The 21,437-nt window shown below is 44.4% G+C and overlaps 1 protein-coding gene across 1 annotated transcript in view; it reads right to left on the bottom strand.

The window, feature by feature from the left end:
* Positions 1-21,437, bottom strand: part of LOC128425860 (RNA-binding Raly-like protein) — a 74,591-nt gene that overhangs the window by 18,491 nt on the left and 34,663 nt on the right. The gene's annotated exons all lie outside the window — the stretch shown is intronic.

Raw genomic sequence — 21,437 nt, 5'->3', positions numbered from 1 at the left:
CTCTCTAATCCCAGTCTAGATTCTTACGTGACTACAACAGATCATTACAGAACTGGAGCGTCCCTCTCTCTGTAAACACTCGAGCGTGACTCTCAGTCTGCTGCACGGCCTCAGCCCCTCTCTCTGCGGCTCCAGCGTTCAAACTCCCGAAAGGGGATCAGCTCATAATCCCCCGGCCCCTTCAGGCACCGGCACAACGGATAAAGGCACCGCATCGGTTTGAGATCCCATGCCTCTGTGTGACCTGTGAGAGCCAGTGAGCCGTCTCCCCCACGAGTCAACAATGACACACTTCAAAAAGCAGAGGATTTGGACGGCCGGTCGGATGAGCATGGCGCGGCGAGGGGGCTTAGCGGCGAGGGAGCCGGGCAGGACAACAAACACGGGTATTTAGAGCAAGTGTCTCCTGTGGGAAACATTGACGAGCGGCAATAATCAGGGCATCGCCTTCCACTCTCCTCACTTCAACTTTCCTCAAACAGGCCCTTTGTTGTCTCTCTGACTTGCTCCATCATCTGCTTTAAATGTCCCGCTTGGACATTTATATTTCATTTAAAAATGGAAAAAACAAAGAGAATTGCTGATTGAGAGACGTCCGACAGGCACGTCGGCTGCCGGCCTACATGCCCACGTCACTCATCCCTGCATGAGAGAGCGAAGCTGGAGAGTTCTTCAATTATTCCACCGAGTTTGAATTGACAATTGACAGATGCAAATTTTCGCCGCTCCGCGGGAATGGTGCAGTCTTATCTGTCGGCTGGGCACATTAGATCCAATATTAATACGCAGCATTCACCAAAGCCTGTTGCTCTAAATATTCTGCTTGGTCGAGATAAGAACAATAAAATCTGCTGCTCGGCTATAACCCCCCCCCCCCCCCCCCCCCCCCACCCACACACACACACACACACTTCCACGATAAGCTTATCACACACAGGACTGTGGATAATAAGGTGTCATCTACTTGTGAGTTTTTTGTCCGTGCGTCAGCGATCGTACGTGTGCTGATGTCACTATGTGTGTGTGTGTGTGTGTGTGTGTGTGTGTGTGTGTGTGTGCGTGTGTGTGTGTGTGTGTGCACATCACTGAATGCTTGTCTCTATGTCACACTGATTGGCCGGAGTCCAGGCAGCCTCCGCTTCACTGAATCCGAGCTGAGCTGCCGGTTAGAGACGAGGAGTCCGGGGGGGGGGGGGGGCGGGGGGAGACATCTTGTGACAACTCTGTCTCATAATTTCATCATGGATACAGAGGAGTCTCATTAGGTCCCTTCTGACAGATGAAATCACATTTCCGTGACAGAGGGGAGTGTGATGCGGCCGCTTGTCCAGGCCACAAAAAGAAGAAATGTGTCAAAGGCAGAGCTGGTGAATTTTCTTTTCTTTTTTTTTATTGTAGCGACGAAACTAAAGAACCTGAATTATCTTCTGGAATCGCTTATGGTTTATTCAAGAGAGGCAGAGCAGATCCGCCAAGGAGTGTGCTGCACGTGATTTGTTTTCCTTCTCATCAGCATGCAAACTGAGATTTTGGGGGGCAAAATGGAGCCAAACACACACACACACACACAAACACACACACACACACACACTTCTTCACACTCTCACATACGCCCTTGACACATGGCTTCAGATACACGGAGGACATCTGACAGACGATATAACAGCCTGCCTCTCGTGCCCCCCCCCCCCACCTCCTTCCCCATTCCCTCACCAGCCCATCATCATCATCAACACACACACACACACACATACACACACACACACACACATACACACACACAAACACATTACATCTGCAGCACAGCGAGACAGATTTCCCTGAATTTCTCAGCAGTCATTTGCAACAGTAACAAGAGGAGACCAAGACGAGACTCAGTGGATTAATAAAAAAAAAGCTGCACAGACGACTCTGGACCGAGTTTCTTTGTTTGATCAATTTTCATTAGCAGCCTTACAAAGTGAAAACCACTCAGCCGGACTCTCCTCAGGGACGAACACACACGACACAAACATGCCCACAGAGCACATCCCGGTGGTGCAGAGGGCTGGAACCAAACATTTGATCTCCACAGATTCCTGAGCTGCAAGATCTTAAATATTCATGGGCCTGAACCCAAATACTCTGCTGGTGCTCGCACAGACGCACCAGAATTAAGGCTGAGAGCTTTCCTTCTCCTAATGAAATTAATTGCAGTAGAGAAACACACGCGCTCACGGACACAGGGTTCACCTTGATAAAGAACAAAGTGAAAAGATAAATCTGCCAGTGGGTCTAACTGCACAGCGTCGTGTTTATGACGAGAAGAGAGAGTTCTCCTTTCTGAGTAACACACAATCACATATAATGAAAGCTTTTACTTTTTGTATGGCATCAATGCAGCACTGATGCAGAACACATTTCAAAATAAGAGATGCTGGTGCCAAGAAATAAATAATGAATCACTGTAGACCTACTCATCCCAGGAGTTGCACCTATACACACCTCTTCACGGTCAATCACACACACACACACAGCATTGCTGAATCCGCACAAAAAGTCGAACATGAACTGAAGGGAGTAAAAGACCAAAAACGACCAAATGCTGGATTCGTCCTCCAACAGCCTTTCTTGAAGCCGCCAGCGTTTGACGAAGCCGGGCCCGACACCAAACAAGATTCTAACTCTGCAGAAAGGTTTGACGAATCCAGATCAGCTGCTTTGAAGACACAGAACTGAGCTTTCCTCTTCAAAAAAGTGTCAGGGCTGTCACTTCTATTTTCGAAATTTAAAAACCTCAAACGTTTGGGGTAAAAGTTCATATTCAAACGTTAATGAAGTGTTTCAAATTCAAAACAGTTTGTGTAGAAGTGCATAAGACCGTCTGTTGTTCGCCCCATTATCCAGCAGAGGGCGACTCATTATCTGAGTGGACAATCACAACACCGAAGCATCTGAGAAACGTCGCCTGAAAGTTTTTGGGATTCTTCGAAGGCAACGTGATTAACAAAGATAAAGATGTTTGTCGTCTTTGTACCATGCAGCTGCCTTTTCGTACAAAAAGAGATACGTCCATCTGAAACCATGCATCTTTTACTTTGGCATCGTTGGCAACAATACATCCACTAGAGGGCAGCGCAAACATGTCAACGCTTGAGGAGGTTGTGATCGTTGAGTAACGTCTTTAGAAAGAGGCAAAAGCAGCCGCTTTGTAATCTCTCCTCGAAAAAGTTCGGCCATTGTTGAAATGTCTTCCTCGTACCCTGAGGGTCATTTAGCTTGAACTATTGGCTACACTGCCCCCTCACGATTTCCGGTAGTACTGCTCTGTTATGTCTGTATTTGTAATCTTTCAGAAGACGTTAACAAATAAGGACAAAAAGACCGGACTCAAGGATGACCTGTAGCTTTAATTTAGTTTTCCTGTTCTCTATAAAGACCCAGTTAGAAATGAGACATCTCAGCACCATCCCCTCTCAGTCTCTATGGATCTACAGCTGCCAGACAGAAAACAGAACAATCTCTTTAACAAGCTCCACATCTTCAGCCCAAGCACACATTCACTGTCTCCCTCGCTCTTTGCCGAAGGACTTCCTGGATGCCTCCTCCTGCTCTGTCTCTTGACACTGCCTCCTCCTGTGCTGAGCCCCCTGCTGTGCACAAGCTGCGTATCCACACAGTTAAGATGCAGCTCGCAGACGTACAGTGCAGACGACAGGAAGGAGAAACACGCTGTGGGCGGAGCCTGGGAGCACCTGCGGAATATTGAGCCACACCAAGTCAGCCTAATTAGCCAGCTACTGATTTTACATATCTGTTAAGAGATATCTTATATTTCAGATTTCTTTATCAGCTCTTCTGTTTATTCACATTCACTGCACCATGCATTTCTTAATTGGCATTAGATTGGGCTGCAAATCACCATCTACATCAACTGTTATAAGGCTGCAAGTAATGATTTATTTATATTCATATGATCATATTCCTCTGCTGATCACTTTTCTGGATTGAAATCATTATTTTGGGTCAGAAAACCTCTGAAATTAGTCAAACAATCATAATTATTTACAAAAACTGTAAAACAACATGTTTTATCTGACCCATTCCCCAACCTAAATCTTCCATTCCCTGGAAATTCATCATGATCAACAAGCTTGAAGTAGGTAATTCTTGCAGAAAGCAAATAAATAAACAATTATTTAAATATGCAATCCGTTGCCTCATTGATTAATCAATCAGCTGATCGATGCATCCTCTCAAATCCATGCATATGAGTTAAAATTCCCCACAGTCCACCAGCACAAGAGAAAACTACAGAAATCTATGTAAATCTGTGTGAGTGCGTGAGGAGCCGCAGCAGATCCAGTCTCATAGGAAACTGTCTTGCAGAACATCTGGTGCTGAGTTGAATCTACATTTCTAAGGTCATGAATTATAGCTGCAATACTTTGAAAAGCAGAATGAATACAGTTCTCATTGTTAACAGCGGAACTTCTGCAGAATGAACACAGGTTATAAAACAAGAGACACCTGAGCGAGGAGGAATCTTGTGAAACAACAGATTAGGATCCAGCAGGTGACCTGACTTCATATGAGCAAGCGGAGTTTAGTGTTGAAAGATGAAGAATAAAGACTAAACGCCTCATGCTGCAGGTTCAACTTTGCATATTATATTTTTTTTTTGTGTGCAGATTTATTCAATCGTGCACGAATCAAATCTCAAATATTTGCAACTTGCATTTCCTGCGGAGCGACGGGAGCCCGGAGAACAATGTCCCCGTTGACTCCTCCAGGCAGCGATAATAAAAACGAACTTACAGCGACGGTTGCGACGCTTCCCCTTGTACATGGTCATCATGTACGGGTCCAGCTTTGCGCTCGGTCAGATCCTGGATCAGAAGCCGGAGAGAGAGAGAGAGTCGGAGTCGGACTGAGATCCTGAGAGATGCGAGACTTTGGGACTGGAAACAAGAATCAGCTCCTCAGACTGATTCTGCTGCTGGAGAGGATCATACCATGATCTCACACCGGAGGGGGGTGGGGGGGCAGAGCATCTCATTCTCACAGGGATCAGCGCACTGACAGTCACAGACTCAAACATATATTTAAAGGAGATGATAAATGTGGGTCTACGAGACAAAGAGGAATCTGTGATGATTGATTCTCTTCATCTGCTCTTAATTTAGATCCAGATATTTTTATTTTTATTCTAACCACCGAAAAAGCAAGAAGCCAAATTGATCTGAGCTTATTTTCTGCAGCAAATATGATTATATGATTTTCTTTAGGGCTCAATGTTTGTTTTACATAAGCTTTAAATGTACAAATTATACCGTTTGTTCTTATCTTTTTAAATAAGTATATAAATTTCATATTATCCCTCACAAAATAAAATCCTATCTCACTATAGTACAATGAAGACATATCACATTTATCTATAGGTCAGATATTTGGAGCGACACATGTCCAACTCATGGTGGCGCTAGAGGAGACAGTTATGGGATCTCCCACATCACTGGGACTCATCCTCTGTTGACCACAATGTAAAACAAGCTGTCACTTTGTCCTCAAAGTGTTTACAGCTAATTACTATTCTTCAAATTGATCCTGCCTGTCCACCAGTTAATTCCCAGTACGCACTACGCACAATAGATTTCCTGTCAATTCAACATTTTGAAAAAAGGAAAAAATCCCTGAAATCGAGCTCCGTCTCTGACCTCCAGCACGACACTGGTCCTGTTAATGGTTTCACACGTGTGAAGCAGCTTCTGGCTGTGTGAAGAACCAGCAGGTGCTCCCTCTGCACCAACACACTGATTATTATCTTACTCCACTTTGGCACATGAACAATATTCTCCTCCATCCACAACCTCTGGGCGCTCTTCACTAAAGGTTCGTCTCATCTCACTGGCAGAAGGGGACTGTGTTGCTAAGGAGACAAGGAGGAGGAAGCACCACGGATGCTGGTTTTGTGCAATTCATCCCAGTACATTACATTATTATTGTGTGGGGGGAATGATAATTATTATTTCTTTGGGGGGTGGTGGGGAAACAAACAGCTCTGAAAGCCGACTGGATGGAGAGGAGCCGGATCTCAATCAATATTTCCGTCCTCTGAAACCACCGGAGCTCTCTCACGCTCCACGATGACAAATGTTCTTCTGCAGGTTTTTCACTTTGAAACTCAGAGACGAGGAAAATCCCTCAGAGTGGATTTGAGTGAAAACAATTAAAGTAAATCGATGCAGCGGATTCGATCAAACGCTGGGCTGTAGGTCAAAGTCATTTATTGTAAAAAGGATGAAAATGTTTCCCTCACATATCTAAATTTGTATTTTTATGGATGAGGAAAAAATCTAAACAATGATTATCCACCATCCAAGAGAAGACTCTGTATAACAGCATAGCAGAGACATCTACTGTCCAGGATGCATTAATACAACAAGCAGGGTCCAGAATGCAATATAAAAAAATGGCATAAAATGGGATTTGATCATGATAAAAAAACATTTTCTAACGTACAAATAAGGAATTATAGACACATTTACTTAATTCAGAGTTTTTTGAATGAGCGTCACACAGAATGAAGCTGGAATCGCCATTTCAATTTGTTCTTTATTAGAAATACCTAAAATAATTTCATTCATGTTTCCGATGTGAATGAAAAGTCATGAATTCATGTTTGAGAAAAAGGGATAAAAATACAATTTCCATCAGTTTTCTATTGAATGTCTTAAAACCAGAGCTCTCTGAACCAGAACTTGAATTATGATGGTTTTCTCTTATCACTCAAGTTAGATGAACCTATTGGACGTAGTAGAAACATCTGGCAGCTACAGAGCCAGATGTTTCCCTCATATGTGTGAAAAAACTGTTTATGAAGATGTTGCCATGAGAATATTTTGTCAGTATTGTATTCACAGCTTGTTTCTGCTGCCCCCAAAAGGCCGAAGCAGTCTGTTGTTTTCGTATTAATCTTGGTTCCAAGTTTAGTTTAGTTTATTTCACGTACAAAACATACAAAACCACGTCAACAGGTTAAGAGAACACTTGTATCAGTGTCACAGTCGAGATGACACAGTGTGCCATGTTTACAGTGAGGAGAAGGAGAATAAGGAGGGAGATTGATGTGAGACAACTTGCATGTTAACATTTAAAGAAAGAGCAGAATACACAGTGGGTTTCTAGAAAAGCCTCTAAAACATTAAGCTCATCATTAGCAGCTTCAGAGAGGACACATGGATCAGCATCATCCACAGAGCTCCACACTCTCACCCTCCCTCCGCCTGGTAACAAACGATCCTCATTTAGAGCTGCGATGGAGAGATGGGGACGCAGCCGACGCCCGGGGGGGAGATTTTCTACATGATGGATATAAATCTGCTCCAGCTATCAGATCTCATTGGCCTGTGACTCACAGCCTCTCGGAGCTCATTAGACAGCCACTGCTTCTGGCACAGAGTGATTGAGAACGTATCCTGTGTGTCAACTGCTGCAACTGCTTAGCAGCCTGTGACAGAAAACTGTGTCTCTTTGCTGATATTATGCTCACAAAGCCCAAAACAACTATTTGTCTGGATTCGGTCTAATTTAACAAGCAGGTTTTGAGCTAAAACTGTATATAACAGGCTAAATTTCTATTTTTTTTAATTATCTTTGACTAAATTCTACACATTTTCAACTCAGTATCCGGTCAACAGTTTGTTTATGAGCATTTCGTGACCTATTCCAGGTCTGCAGATGTAAATTAGCTAAAAATACTAAAAGAAGCTCTGTGCACAGACGACTTTATACCGAGAAGAAAAAGCTGCTGTGAAATTCAAGAAACTGACATCAGGAGTCTCAACTCATATTCTATCCGATGCATGTTTTCTAACTGCACACGAGTGTTTCTTCAAAGTGTGAAAACCTGCAGGAAACAACAGTTTCTCCAACAGGAGCTGAAAGTGCTTGTGACTGCAAACTAGAAAACCTGGAAAGACAAATGGCACCCTCTAGTGGAGAGCAGGTAGAACGACAGCTTCTTGGAACACAGATTTAAAGAAACAAATGTTTCCGGTTCACTCGTTTGATTTGTGGATTTTCTCTATGAGCTGAACATCGGACACAGACAGTAAAGATATAATACAGACAGTTTCTATAGCTGCTGCACAGATGGAAAATATTAAACTTGCTCTAATTTTGATTTAGAATTTAGGTTCAAAGTATTTCCACATCTTTCTTTAAACATCTTGTCAGATGCACAGACATTAAGAACATTGCTTTAATGTTTTTACTGTTTGGAGATTAAGTCGATGCAGGGAAAACATGCAAACTCAATTATCAGAGGCAAACAGCAGAAAACTCAATCATTTCTTGTTTTGATAAATAAATTCAATAAATCCAGCTAGTTATAAAAACTGTGATGATTTTACGCCTCGCTGGTTCCCTTTGAGGCAGAAGGAATCAAATGTTTAGAAAGAAATACAATTGTTGGAATAAAACAGGAAATAAATTCTTCTTTTGAACTCAACAAATACACAAATGAGAAAAACATGATCTAATTTACGTTGATGGATTATTTTCTAAAGCTCAGACTCGTCCTCTAATTTGCCCTCATTTTAATCAGAAAGATGAATCTGTTCATCCACCGCACAACTTCCATTCATCCACCCTCTCAAGTAAAACCTCATTTGTTTCTCTTATTTAGTTTCCATCCTCAGGATCATCCCTCCTCCCCCCCCCCCCCGCTCCCGTTTTCCTCATTCCTCCCTCGTTTTTCTGTCTCTTCTTCTCTTCCCCGCTCCCTCTCTCCATCTGTCAGGGTCAGCCGAGTGCAAAGAATCACATTAAGAAGTATTCAAATGTTGAGCTACTGGCAATTGCTATTCATACAGGCATTAAAGGCTGCCAAGTCTGATTCAGCTCAGGCGACATCAGTGCCACGCTCGTTCACCCAGTCGCCAGAGATAATGTGAACCACACTAAAACAATAACGACTCCTGGATGTAATGGAGCCTCAATGACAGAGGCATTGGACGATGAATGGTTTGTGCCAAAGGGAGTAAAACAAAGAAGAATAAATAAGGTATAAGTCACCTCGTTTCTCATTATAACCACTGTAACAATGTTAATATTATAAATATGTTTCCACCTCTTTATGGTTTCCTCACAACAGGGAGGAAATTCACTGTATTTTTCCACCACACATTTTGACACATATACTTGTCGACAAATGTTTTTATATTTATTAACCTAGGCACATTATGTTTGTTTATATTTATGGATTAGATAAAGAGCTGAGCAATAGGTCAATCGAAAGGGTTTAGATCCTTTTTTGATTTTCAGAACCATAATTTATGCATCAAAAGACATTTGAATCTAAATCTAAGCTCTATTTTTCCTAAACTAGACGCAACAGGTAGAATAGATTCATATTTTATAGGGAACAGAAAGCATTGTAGTCATATGCTGCATTTACCCACAAATGGTTATTTAAATAGGATGCACTTCTGTAACGGACCTTGTGTCGGACCTTTTTGATTTTGGATCACAGCTGTTTGCACTTTGAGTTTATTCCGGTTTTATTTTGCGGTTTCTTCCCTTTCTCCTGTTTCCTTCATCTGTGATTTAAGAGCAAAACTCCACCGAGGCCAAACAGTCCCCTTCAAAATTAAAGAAGCTGCACCACTCATCAACCAAGTTCTGTAGAAATCTGTTCAGTAGTTTTGGTTTAATCTTGTTGAAGCAAGCAGACCGGAGCAAAAACATAACTTGGCCTTTTGGTTGAGGTAATAAAGACAACTGCAGTGACCCTAAGGTATTTACATTAACTTCCATTCATTGTTTCCAGCCAAATCAACCTTATCCCTGAGCTTGACCACATTAACTTCTGACCTCAGACCTTAACCAGGTCCTCAGAAGTGACCTTTTGCATCGTTAGGGCTACTGGTCCTGATAAAGTCACTGTACTAGAAAAAGTTATCTTAAAATGTTACACACAAATTAGTATTCACACACACACACACACACACACTACAAGTAATACTCTTCTCCTACATTCTTTTGTAGCAATACTGCAATTAATGATATTGCACAAAATAATGAAGTAAAGTAATGAACTTATTTCTAAAGCTTAAAGTGGATTTCCTTTGGCTCTGTGAAACTGCCGATGTCATCACAGGAGTGGACGTGCATTAGTAAATGAAGCTGTGAGTCTAAATCTCTTGAACAGATCAGAATGAACATGTTGGCAGCTTCGCCTCCAGCACCTCAACATGATTTGTGTCAAGTCCAATAGCTCTTACACCAGGACTCCTCCGCAGCTTTCAGAGAGTGACACATGATCCTATTAAGACAGTGCAGAGCCGCCATGTTCCTCCGAGCAGCCGACGAGCAGAAAGTAAGAAATGAATCACTCTGTGAGTTGGTTCTTTATGAAGAAAAGCTGAGAGCCTTCACAGGGTTTGGAGTGTGCATAAATACATGTGACATGATTGGCTCTGAATGCACTGAGCCTCAGCGGAGGTAATGACTGCTGCCTTCCACAGTGTGGTGCTCAGTGACCACGGTGTGAGGAGCTGCCTCTGTGAGTCAGAGACACATGATTCTGTGAACTCACTCACACACGAGGCCGACACACGTCTCCAGACCCATCATCTCCAAACCGAATCAACGCTCCATGAATTACCCCCCCCCCCCCCCTTTGTTATAACAAGTGCTCGTCTCGGGCTGCGGCTCACATTTCACTTGACAGGACGGCTCCTGGCGGCTCGGGGTAATGAAGGAGGCCCATCTCGGCCTGTTAGATGAGCTGCATAAATACAGACACAGCTCATTAATAATTCTGTCACACAGGTAGGCTGCGGAGGAAACTGACACACTTAACCACTCCAGTCACAGAACTCAGCAGATACAAAGGCAGCAGGGTATGGTCACGTTCTGCAGCCGGGAAACTGAACAGCTTAGAACCGGGTAGTGATCAGAGTCCTGCTGTGACGTAGTATCTCAGAATAATGGGTCAGAACCTTCCCAGTGTAACGAGTTAGAATATTCCCAGTATAACAAGGTACACTCTTCCCAGTATAATGAGTTAAAATCTTCCCAGTATAACGAGTTAGAATCTTCCCAGTAAAACAAGTTAGAACCTTCCCTGTGTAACAAGCTAGAATCTTGTCAGTATAATGAGTTAAAATCTTCCCAGTATAACGAGTTAGAATCTTCCCAGTAAAACGAGTTAGAATCTTCCCATTAAAACAAGTTAGAATCTTCCCATTATAACAAGGTAGACTCTTCCCAGTATAACGAGTGAGAATCTTCCCAGTATAACGAGTTAGAACCTTCCCAGTATAATGAGCTAGAATATTCCCAGTATAACCAGCTGGAATCTCATTATTTTCACTGCATCTTTTTTTCTTTCAATAGCAGAAATGTGCTTCCATAATTCATCTATCAATTATGTAGTTGATTTAAATTCTTGTCAGCCCCTGTGTGTGTGTGTGTGTGTGTGTGTGTGTGTGTGTGTTTGTGTGTGTGTGTGTGTGTGTGTGTTGTGTGTGTGTGTGATTGTGACTGTGTGTGTGTGTTTTGTGCTAAATCTTCTGGTAGGACTTGCCAACTGTTCCTGTTTTCATATAATGAAACGTCTGCAGCTCCAGTTTACATCTTCATCCTGCAGCACCGAGGCCACAGGCCAATAAGAAAGTGTGAACCAGCCAGGAGGAGGAGTCAAGGTCAGGAACGCACCTCCCACCACCTGCTGTCTATTGACGACAACCCTCTGCCTGCGTGTATAGAGCTAATGTTTGTGTCTTTGTGTTCCTGCGAGGCACGGAGCAGACAGCTGTGCGTTACGACTCCTCTCCCTCAACAGCTGCAGGCGCCGCGCGGCCCTCCTGTCCGCTCAGTGCCGCGTGCCGCCTTTTATCGCCTTGGCTCTAAAAAGACGAATTCTTATCCAAAGTGAGTTTCACCGAGCGAGCAGGCCGTTCAGCGTCTCACCCCAATCTACACGGAATATGCAAAATATCCAGGACACTTTTCTTTTCTTTTTTTTTTTTTTATGAAGAGGTCTGTTCAGGTAGAGGTCATTATCACTTTATGATTCCCCTTAATTAAATCTATGGCCGTCACAAAGGAGGAGAAACTGATAAAGGAGAAGAAGCTGAGTTTGAGAAAATACTTTTAAAGCTTTGAGATAAGTGAGATTGAACCAAAAAAAAAGGCTGTAAAGGTATGAGACCAATGCACCAGACGCTTTGCCACCTCGGCTGCAGCATAATCCCTCCAGCCGCCCCCCCCTCTCCCCAGAAGAGCTCAGGTTTGAGGTCTGAGAGGCCAAGTGGCCAGTTCTGTCATGCACCGCCGCTCTGAGCAGCACCACGAGTACCTGGAGGTGGTTATGGCCTCGCTGTAAACTGCGTCTGGATGGTGTCAGAGAGGTGACTCCTATAATGCAGAGTGTTGACTGCAATAAACTTGAGGTAGTTAACCGCCCTCATGCTCGGCGCGACCTTTACCGGACAGTGGGCCCCGAGGCTGGGCGCCGTCGTCCCCGTTTCAGACACTGACGACTTGATGCGATGATTCACGGGCCCACAGCTCTACAAGCGTAATTGGGCGAGGAGGCCTCGTGAGCAGGAGGACGAGGGAACGAGGAGGCGAACTGGCGTGAGGGCAGAGCGAGGAGACGGAGGGAGAGCAAATGCAAAGTCAAATATGGAAATGTGAGAGGAAGAGTGAGCGCATGAGAGAGCGAGACATGGCTGCAGGCGAGGTTAGGGGTTGTTCTTTAACGTTATCTTGTTTATACTGTCCATCTCCATTCAGGGGGCGAACTCCCCAGCCAGTCTGCCACAGTGATTTTTAATTTGCGCACTAAGCAGGGGGGAGTCAGAGGGGGTAACGCTGCGGAGCCCTGTGAGCACAGGTCTGCAGGAACCCTCCGGGGTCGCAGTAATTATCACCGCATGTGTAATCGTGAGTCACGATCCATTACTCACACAATACGTCACCTTTTATCGCCTGGATTTCTCCTGTTCTCGCTCTGCCCGAGGTGCACATCCACAATTATAACGTGAATTAAGAAGCAGACGTGACTGACTGGATCAATTATTGTGTCAAAGGGCAGGTTTTCCTTTCCAGGGGTGTGTGTGTGTGTGTGTGGAGTCGGTCATGGAGGTTTGTGTTTGAGCTGATGCTCGGTGTTGAAAGGTCACACAGCAGTGGCCTCTTGTCATGTGTGCGCCTGCCACAAACACACAGTTGTCATGTTGGAGTATTATCTCCCAGCATGCACACGTGGAGCATCTGTAAGACACTTCATACACATCACTGAGACACATGTGATGTAAAAGCAGGAGCGTGGCAGCAGAGCGGGCAAAGCAGGTGTCAGGGGCCCTGAGATGAGAGGGGGGGGGCCTCCAAGAACAAATTATTATCGCTGTTCTCCCTCCAGATAATCTCCTGGACATTCTCCGGAGGGGCTGAATGTGAGAACACAAATATCCGAGTGAGAAAAACCTTTGCACCAGCGTGTGCTAATGATGAACCTGGACTCGTAAACATGTGTCTGTGATTATGCACAGACAGAAATGATCTGTTCTCCTTCACTGGTCCGAAGCCACTTCCCCTCGCCGCCCGCGTCTCTGCGTCCCCGGGGGGGGGGGGGGGATGTAATGTTAATGAACGCATCTTGGCCAGTATGCTTGTTAGGCTTCCAGCTAATCCTGTTTCCTCACTGTCCCCAGTGCTCGACTCAGACTGGGCTCCATCCGTTTATTCACTGGCTGCTGTGGACCACTAGAAAAGGACAGACGCCTCAGGGAGCCTCAGTCGGCGAGATAAATAATAAATGTGGCTTTGGACTTGCGGGGGGGGGTGGTCAGCTGGAGCCAGTGTCTACACATACAGTGTAAAAACTGGCTCCAAAGGAAGTCTTTGCCACAAGATGGCAGCATTCGGACTTTGGATATTATGGCTTCACTTTTGCACAACAGGAGGATGTTCATATTCTATGGCTAAAACATCAAGTTGGAAGCAATAGAAAAGTCTCAATAACGTGTCTACATTTGTGGAAAAGGGAATATCTGGTCATTATGAAGCGGTTATTGGAGTTTTCATTTTGGGGGGGGGCGGTGTGTTGCTTGTTGCTGAGGAAGCAGCTTTCTTCATTTTGCTGAAGGGCACTATGAAACATTGGCTGTTGCACGAGTATCAAAAATACAATCTGTCATATACAGCGAGCACGACGCCCTGAATCATGCATGAGTGGGATATTTTACCACAGAATATATTATGTTTTTTATTTACCGGCCTGTCGCTCTATGGAAAATTAAACGAAAGTGTCTTATTTTTTCCGCTTGACACACATATCATTTTACCTGCCGTAAACTATATAGAACCATAACTTTACAACACATACACCATCTGACTTTGACATATGAACATATGCACCCACACACACACACACACACACACACACACACACACAGACAGAGCTTTCCGGAGCGCTGAGCTCTGACTCTGATTCCCTGCCTTCTGAACCCAGGTTTCTAATCAGAGAATTAGCTGCAGGTTCCTCTGCCAAAATCCACACAGTAATCCATCTCACTTTGTCCACACTGTGACTCATGCCTCGCTAAAGCATTTGTCAGTGTGTATGAGAGGGAGAGGGAGATAGAGGAGGGGACAGAAGGGGGAGAGATCCTGGCAGCCTTCCTGGTGTCCCGGTGGCTTTATTAAAGCCTATTAAGTGCACAATGACAATCTTTACATTTCTTCAGTGTTGTTTCAACAAAAGAAACATGTTCTTATATCCTGAATACATTACAGCTCAGATAAATCCTTGGCTTGGCCACGTCTCTGTTGTTATTGTGCGGCCAAGAGCCTGCGTGCTGCCCTGCACATCGGGTTGTCGAGCGCCGGGTCGGGCCAACTGTGCATTCAGCGTCCGGCCCAGTCTCTCAGAGTGTGACTAATGAGGGAGGAGATGGACAACCAGGATGCATTTTAATCACCCACAAGGACGGGAAGAGATACGGGGGGGAAGAAAGAGGCTAAGACACAAAATAAGATCATACAGTGTGTGAATTACAATATGCGTGAGGTGGCTCGGCTCGTTTTTAAATCCTTTTATAAATGAAGCTCAAATCTAAATATTTTAAGGTTTCTTGTCTGCACAGAAAACCCACATACATGCACATGCCCAGGACGCCCTGAATACGCTCTCCAAACACAGGGACATAAAAGACAGAGGGGAGGGGGGGCCTTATGGGGTTTTCTTTGACAAGGTTCAAGCTAGGGTACGATGGGGGGGGGGGATCTGCCCCATCTAGCTGCAATACCCATTAGACCTCTCTTTCATGACGGCTCGTGCCTCTGAACCTCTCTCTCTCTCTCTCTCTCTCTCTCTCTCTCTCTCTCTCTCTCTCTCTCTCTCTCTCTCTCTCTCTCGTTCCTGAGCTGTGCAGTTATTGTAGACATTGTTCGAATTATCTATGCAAACTTCAAAGTGTGAGCGAGCCTGTGAATACTAATGGCGGGCGATGGAGAGAATCCGAGCAGCCCAGGTGGAGAAGATGCAGGAGGATTTGGATTGGATTGACATGAAAGAAAGAAAGAAAAAAGAACCCCCCCCTCGGGTTTTCATTTGTAATGTTAAGCCTGTGATAGTCAGTGTATTCAAGGAGTTACCTGTGCTCTCTGATGGGGCTGCGGCAACTGACTTGTTGCATTTTCCTTGACAAGCTCATCTTTATATGGAGGTGACATATTCTTTCTTTTACCGGGTTGCCTCTAAAACTCTTTGCTCTCACTTCCCCATATTTTGGTCGATGGTGCAAAATGGCGAGTCTAGAGAAACATCTTTTGATTCTCATTTCAGCCACTTTCAACCTTTCAGAAGCTCTTGAACATAGGGGGGAGGTCGAAACAATGATGTTCTGGTTTCTCTGAAGGTTTGCCTACAGGGTGGCTGGGCTCAGAGAAAGAGGGAGAGGGGTTCGGACATCTGGAGGGAGCTCGGAGGGGATCCACTGCTGGTGGACTTTATTAGGAAGCCTACTGGGGGGCTTCCATTGAAGGATTTCCAGGCGAGCCCAAGTGACAGGAGTCCCAGATCTCTCTGGAGTGACTGTATTACCCATCTGGCCTTGGAACACTAGGAACTAGGAAGCGTTGATATGGAGGGAGATGACAGGAATACCCTGAGTAGTCTGTTGCCAAGAAAATGAATGGCTCCTCATAGAAATAAGTGCTGCCCATAGATGCAGTGCATGAATGTGTGTGTGGACAGAATGTCCTGTAAAGCTTTGAGTGGTCATCAAGAGCTCTGTATGAGTACAGACCATTGTACATCAAATGCATCAAGGAATCAAGCCTATATTCATCCAGCAGGTGCATCAAGAGCAACACAACACACTGTAATCCCTGCTCTCTCTCTCTCTCCACCTGTCCCTGCTCAGTCTTCTCCCTCGTCCCGGCTTCTCTGTCCTGTGCTGCTTGCTATGCATCATGTTGGCCCCAAAATGACGATTGATTGCAGTGCCACTGCCTTTGTAATCCGCTTAGGATGGATTTAGCATCTAAATCACTTTATTATTTATGTGCCTAACTCTTGCCAATGCCATTTGGAGGCGGTATGATTGGTGATCCATCACACATTATCCTTCAGTGTGGTCATTAATATTGTAATGGGATGGACTTTCACCATGAAACTTCCAGGTGGATGGGAATGCAGATCTCTTCAGGGAGGGTCATGTTTCTCAAAGCAGGAGTCAACAGAAGGAGGATTATCAGGTGTTGTTGTTTCGAGGCTGACTCTCCAGAGATGCTGTTATTTTCCTCTCTCTGCTATTAACCTCCCTCTGCCGTCCTCGTTCTCCCCTCGCCGCTCCCAGGTAGCACAGAACCTTCCATCTTCATACACGGCCTCTCATAGAAAAATACTGGCTGCTGTGCTTTCATTGTCCTTTTTCCATCAGGGCTTCAATCACCACCTGCCAATCACACGCATCTGATGCCTCCGGGCAGACACACACAAGCACACAGCGACACATCAGGATATAGAAACAAGCACCTTTTACAGATGAGAAAAATAAGAGATGATGGTTTCTGATCTCATCGCATAAAGGGCCCGAGTGATGTGCACCGCAAAGTGTCTGGTGCAGAGATGTGAACGGAGTCCTCTACAATCATAACTCTTCCTTTAATAAACTCTGAAAACTTTCAAAACATCAGTGTTATATACAGTCACTGCACTGCACAGATTTGGAGACTCAGCACTGACGTGAACCGGAGGCCCGGGGCCCGCTGGGACAGCTCAGGGCAAAAAGAATCTGTCACTCTTTGTCTCCATGGCAGCCCGCAGAAGAGAGGGGGCCACAGAGATACAGCAGATAGATCTCAGCGGGCGAGGAAGGAAACCGCTCGGATGCATTTGAGTTTCATGGATGCCAGCAATCATCGTGTCACTGTGTCATGAGGAATTCCCCCCAGTACGCTCATAGCCAGAGGGGAGGGAAGAAACGGCAACACATGTGAGACGCAGACATTTTAGGAACTTGAGAAGAATTATTCCGCTCCAGTGCAGCTGACTTCAGACGGCTCCGACATTTGCAATGTTATTCTGATTGTAGCAATATTAAAAGTTTTATGTCCTAATTACAATAAGCAACGCATGGTTATTTCAAGCGAAGTATGTACAATAAGTGTTTTAGCACGATAGAGATGCAGAGAGAACCGAGGAAAGATTCATCATGTGCACTACACAAGACTTAATATTAAACATCCGTGCTCATGTGAGAAAATGTCTACAATCTTAAATGTATTCTCCTGAACTCCTATTCATGTTTAATGGGGAATGGAGCGTCCATTTTTCTCCGAGCGGCGAGGGGAGGACGGGGCTGCCAGCTGTGTTATTATAGAATTTTTGCACTCGTTCATCAGCCGTGTTTCATCACACACACACACACACACACACACACACACACACACACACACACACACACACACACACGCACAGTCTCATCTTCTGTGGTGGCGGCGGGCTATGACCTCCGACCCTTGCGTGTCATTGAGTGCACAGATTAGTCATCACCAGTGCGTCTGAGCTGCTGAATTGGATCTGTGCAGTCGCTGAGTGATGTGATTATTCCACTGACCTCTTTCCAAGTGACCACTGGCAGCAGTAAAGCAAACCTCGGCCTCCACGACATGTTGTGCTTCTCTTTGTGTGGGCAGAGGATGATCTCAGCAAACAGACACATTGATTGTTGGAACATACATGAATGCAATCCCCTGCAGCACCGCAGCAATACTAGCTTACAGATGTGATGTGGAAATGAAATTCAGGTGCAATCAGCCTGCAGGTAATAGCACTTTAATGAAACGTTTTGGAAACAGAAACACAGATCCTCGCGCAGGTCATTCCTCGACTGCAAATCATTATGAGGCTGATTCATTTCTCTGCCGTGTTAATATAAAAAGCATCAGCTCCTGAGAATGAGATTGAGGGTGTCCATAATTGTCAATTAAAGATGTATTGAAATGAGCACGGGGAGTAATGGAAATACTTTCAATTATATTTGCTTTCTCTGCCAAAATCCAGCTCCCACACGTGAAGAGAGTGAAACAATCTGTTGAGAAGTAACAGATAAATCACCAAGTCTCTTATTGTGGATATGACAGAGTGCTCAGTGGTAATTCAGCTCTGACTGATGATGGACCAGGTTGTGACTATGTTAATAAATGATGATGTTTTTCTGCAGATTTGCTGATTATCACATCCATAATGCCAAATATCAAACTAATGAAATCCCTGAAGCACAGAAAGCCATTAGCCACCGTAAATCAGACAGAAACGATCGATACTTTTCTTCTTTATATGAAGAAATGGTAAAATAAGGATTGGCCCCTGAAACACCTTCAGTGTTTTGTGATATAACATATATTGGCAGCTAGTCTGACACGCCCCCTAACAAAGCCAGAGCCGAGGCTGACATTACTATTATTATAGTAATGTCACAAATTAAATATGAACCTCAAACTGAACATAATCTGTCTCCTTTAAGATTGTTTCAATTATCAAATTCGAGGAAGACAATCTGATTCCCTTGATGTTTTCCTTCCACTGCTTCACGCATTCACAACATGACACGAAGGTGGATTTGATCCACTCATCGGAGTCTTGTTTATGTAACTAAACTTGCAGCCAGCGTTCATCTATTATAAATAAAGCTGTGGCTAAGCTGCTGCTTAGTAAGCAACGATCTGCAGGAAACATGTTTCCAGAACATTATTGCTTACTAAGTAGCATTGTGATAGTAGGGAAAATGGCATCAGAACTAAGCGAAAGTGACAGAAGTCACATTGCTATTCTAAGCACAGAGGAGCTCTCTCAGCATCAAATCATGACTAGACTTAAGGTTCCTACGGGGGCAGCGCATGGAACTCTAAAACGCTTTGCAGAAACTGGATCAGTTGCATCCGAAGCACGATCAGGCAGAACAAAAACAACCACATCTTCGGAAGATCAACAGTGGAGCTCAGGTCCCTGAGAGATAGAAGAGCTACTTCATCAGTGAAACACAATTCGCTTGATATTTGCTAAATAAAGAATGCAAAACTCCAAAATGTGCAAATGTACAATCAAAAGAAGGTTGTGTTGTGAAGGTCTCAGAGAACAAGGAGCAGTCTCTGCAGTGCAGGAGCGGCGTTTGAGATTTATGGCAGGAACAGAAGGGTGCATGGAAGGAGGTGAACAGGAGAGAGAAGGAGACCGCAGTGTATTAAACTGACAGTGAAACATGACGCTGGGAATATTCATGTCTGCTGGTGTTTTGCTTCTGTAGAGTCGGACACCTGCACCAAATTATCTAGAACCTGATGAGAGGAGAAGAACCCCTCGATTCTTTAGAGACAAGCTGCAACTTTAAATCCAAATCCGCAAATGAGTCATTACTGTCGATTGAATCATGTATGTATGAAAAGATATTCTAATATTTTATTTATAGAGTATGTAGAAGATCAAATAACATAGTAAATAAACAAGCAAAGATAATACTACAAGCTAAAGCGTGCTCTCTATGCTAACAACAGACTGGGGATGTGTTTTCTCTGGCTCCTCTCTATCTGTTGTTTAAAATTGAAAGCCCTCTGCAGCGTTGTGTTGTTTTGATTCATGACATAACGTTGGCGGTAATTGTTTTGCAGTGGCGACCTGCCGTATATCGGAGATCACTCCCCAATGTGTGATGCTGTCAGAGCTATGAATTAAAGTCACAGGCCAAACTGCCGATTATTCACTCGTCTGCTTTAACTGTGTAACGTCACCCGGTGATATTTGCACACTTCACTCCCCGGCTGATGTTCTGGGATGAAACACTAAACTAATTTCTTCCTTCACCCCAGTGTCCACCTACAGTTTATGTTCCACGTGGAGTTTATGTTCCATGTTATTACAATCACTACGATCCCTCCTGTGCTGAGTTGATTTATCCATGTGGATAGTCCAGAGGTCAGAGCCTCGATGCCAAATATCAGCTCCGTAAACATTCTGCATTTACATAATAAATTCCAAGGTGCAGAGTCTGGGCCTGGTTCCCTGAATGAAACACTTGACCTCCTACAGTGTCCCCCTCTGAGTTCCCATCGACTGGGAACTGATGTCGTTTCACATTCCTGCAGGGAACACTCTGTGTATCCTTGAGGGGAGTGACAGGGTCAAATTTTAGATGCCAAAATTAAATACAGGCCAATAATAATTGACTTCCATGTTCCACCAAACATCTCACTGTCTCCTGCAGCGTCCCTCCAGTGTCCACCTCTGCGCTGTGATTATGTTCCGTCTGGGTCGAGTTATCATCACTGCCCATGTTCTGCTCTGCTGAGCTTGATTTATCCTTGTGGAGAATGATGAGGTCAGAGCCCCGATGCCAAATATCAACCCGGTAAATAATTCCACACTCACACAATAATCCAAACAGCATATGTTACCTTCAGGCTCCACTTATGCTCAATGTAAAATACATACACGGGAAAGGACGTAGCCTTTTTTGCCGTACTCTGCGTTCATTTAGACAATAATCCAATCTGAGTCGGAGGCAATTGAACTGATCGCCCTGAACTGCCCTCTAGTGGATATATTGCTTCAGAACCATGCCAACATGAAGAGCACATGTACGTGGGCAGAAATAAATCTATCTTTGTACATTGAGGCAGCTCTAATTGAGTCTCTAAGGGAAATGTTATCGCCTTTATTCGAAAATCCATATGCTGCAGAAACGCTCACATATGTTCTCTGGATGAAACACCACAGCAATTGTAGTCCACTTCCCACCTATAGGCCCGTAAAGCACAGTGTCTGTATGTTTGCATAGGGAGGGAGCTATTATTGCCACTCATTAATCCCAGCTCTGCAGAACTTGCCGTATCCAAATATAAACTCTGCACACACTTTCAATTTACATAATGAATCCATT

This window comes from Pleuronectes platessa, chromosome 20 (assembly GCF_947347685.1).
Source record: "Pleuronectes platessa chromosome 20, fPlePla1.1, whole genome shotgun sequence".
NCBI lineage: Eukaryota > Metazoa > Chordata > Actinopteri > Pleuronectiformes > Pleuronectidae > Pleuronectes > Pleuronectes platessa.
This window is presented reverse-complemented; position numbering and strand designations above follow the sequence as displayed.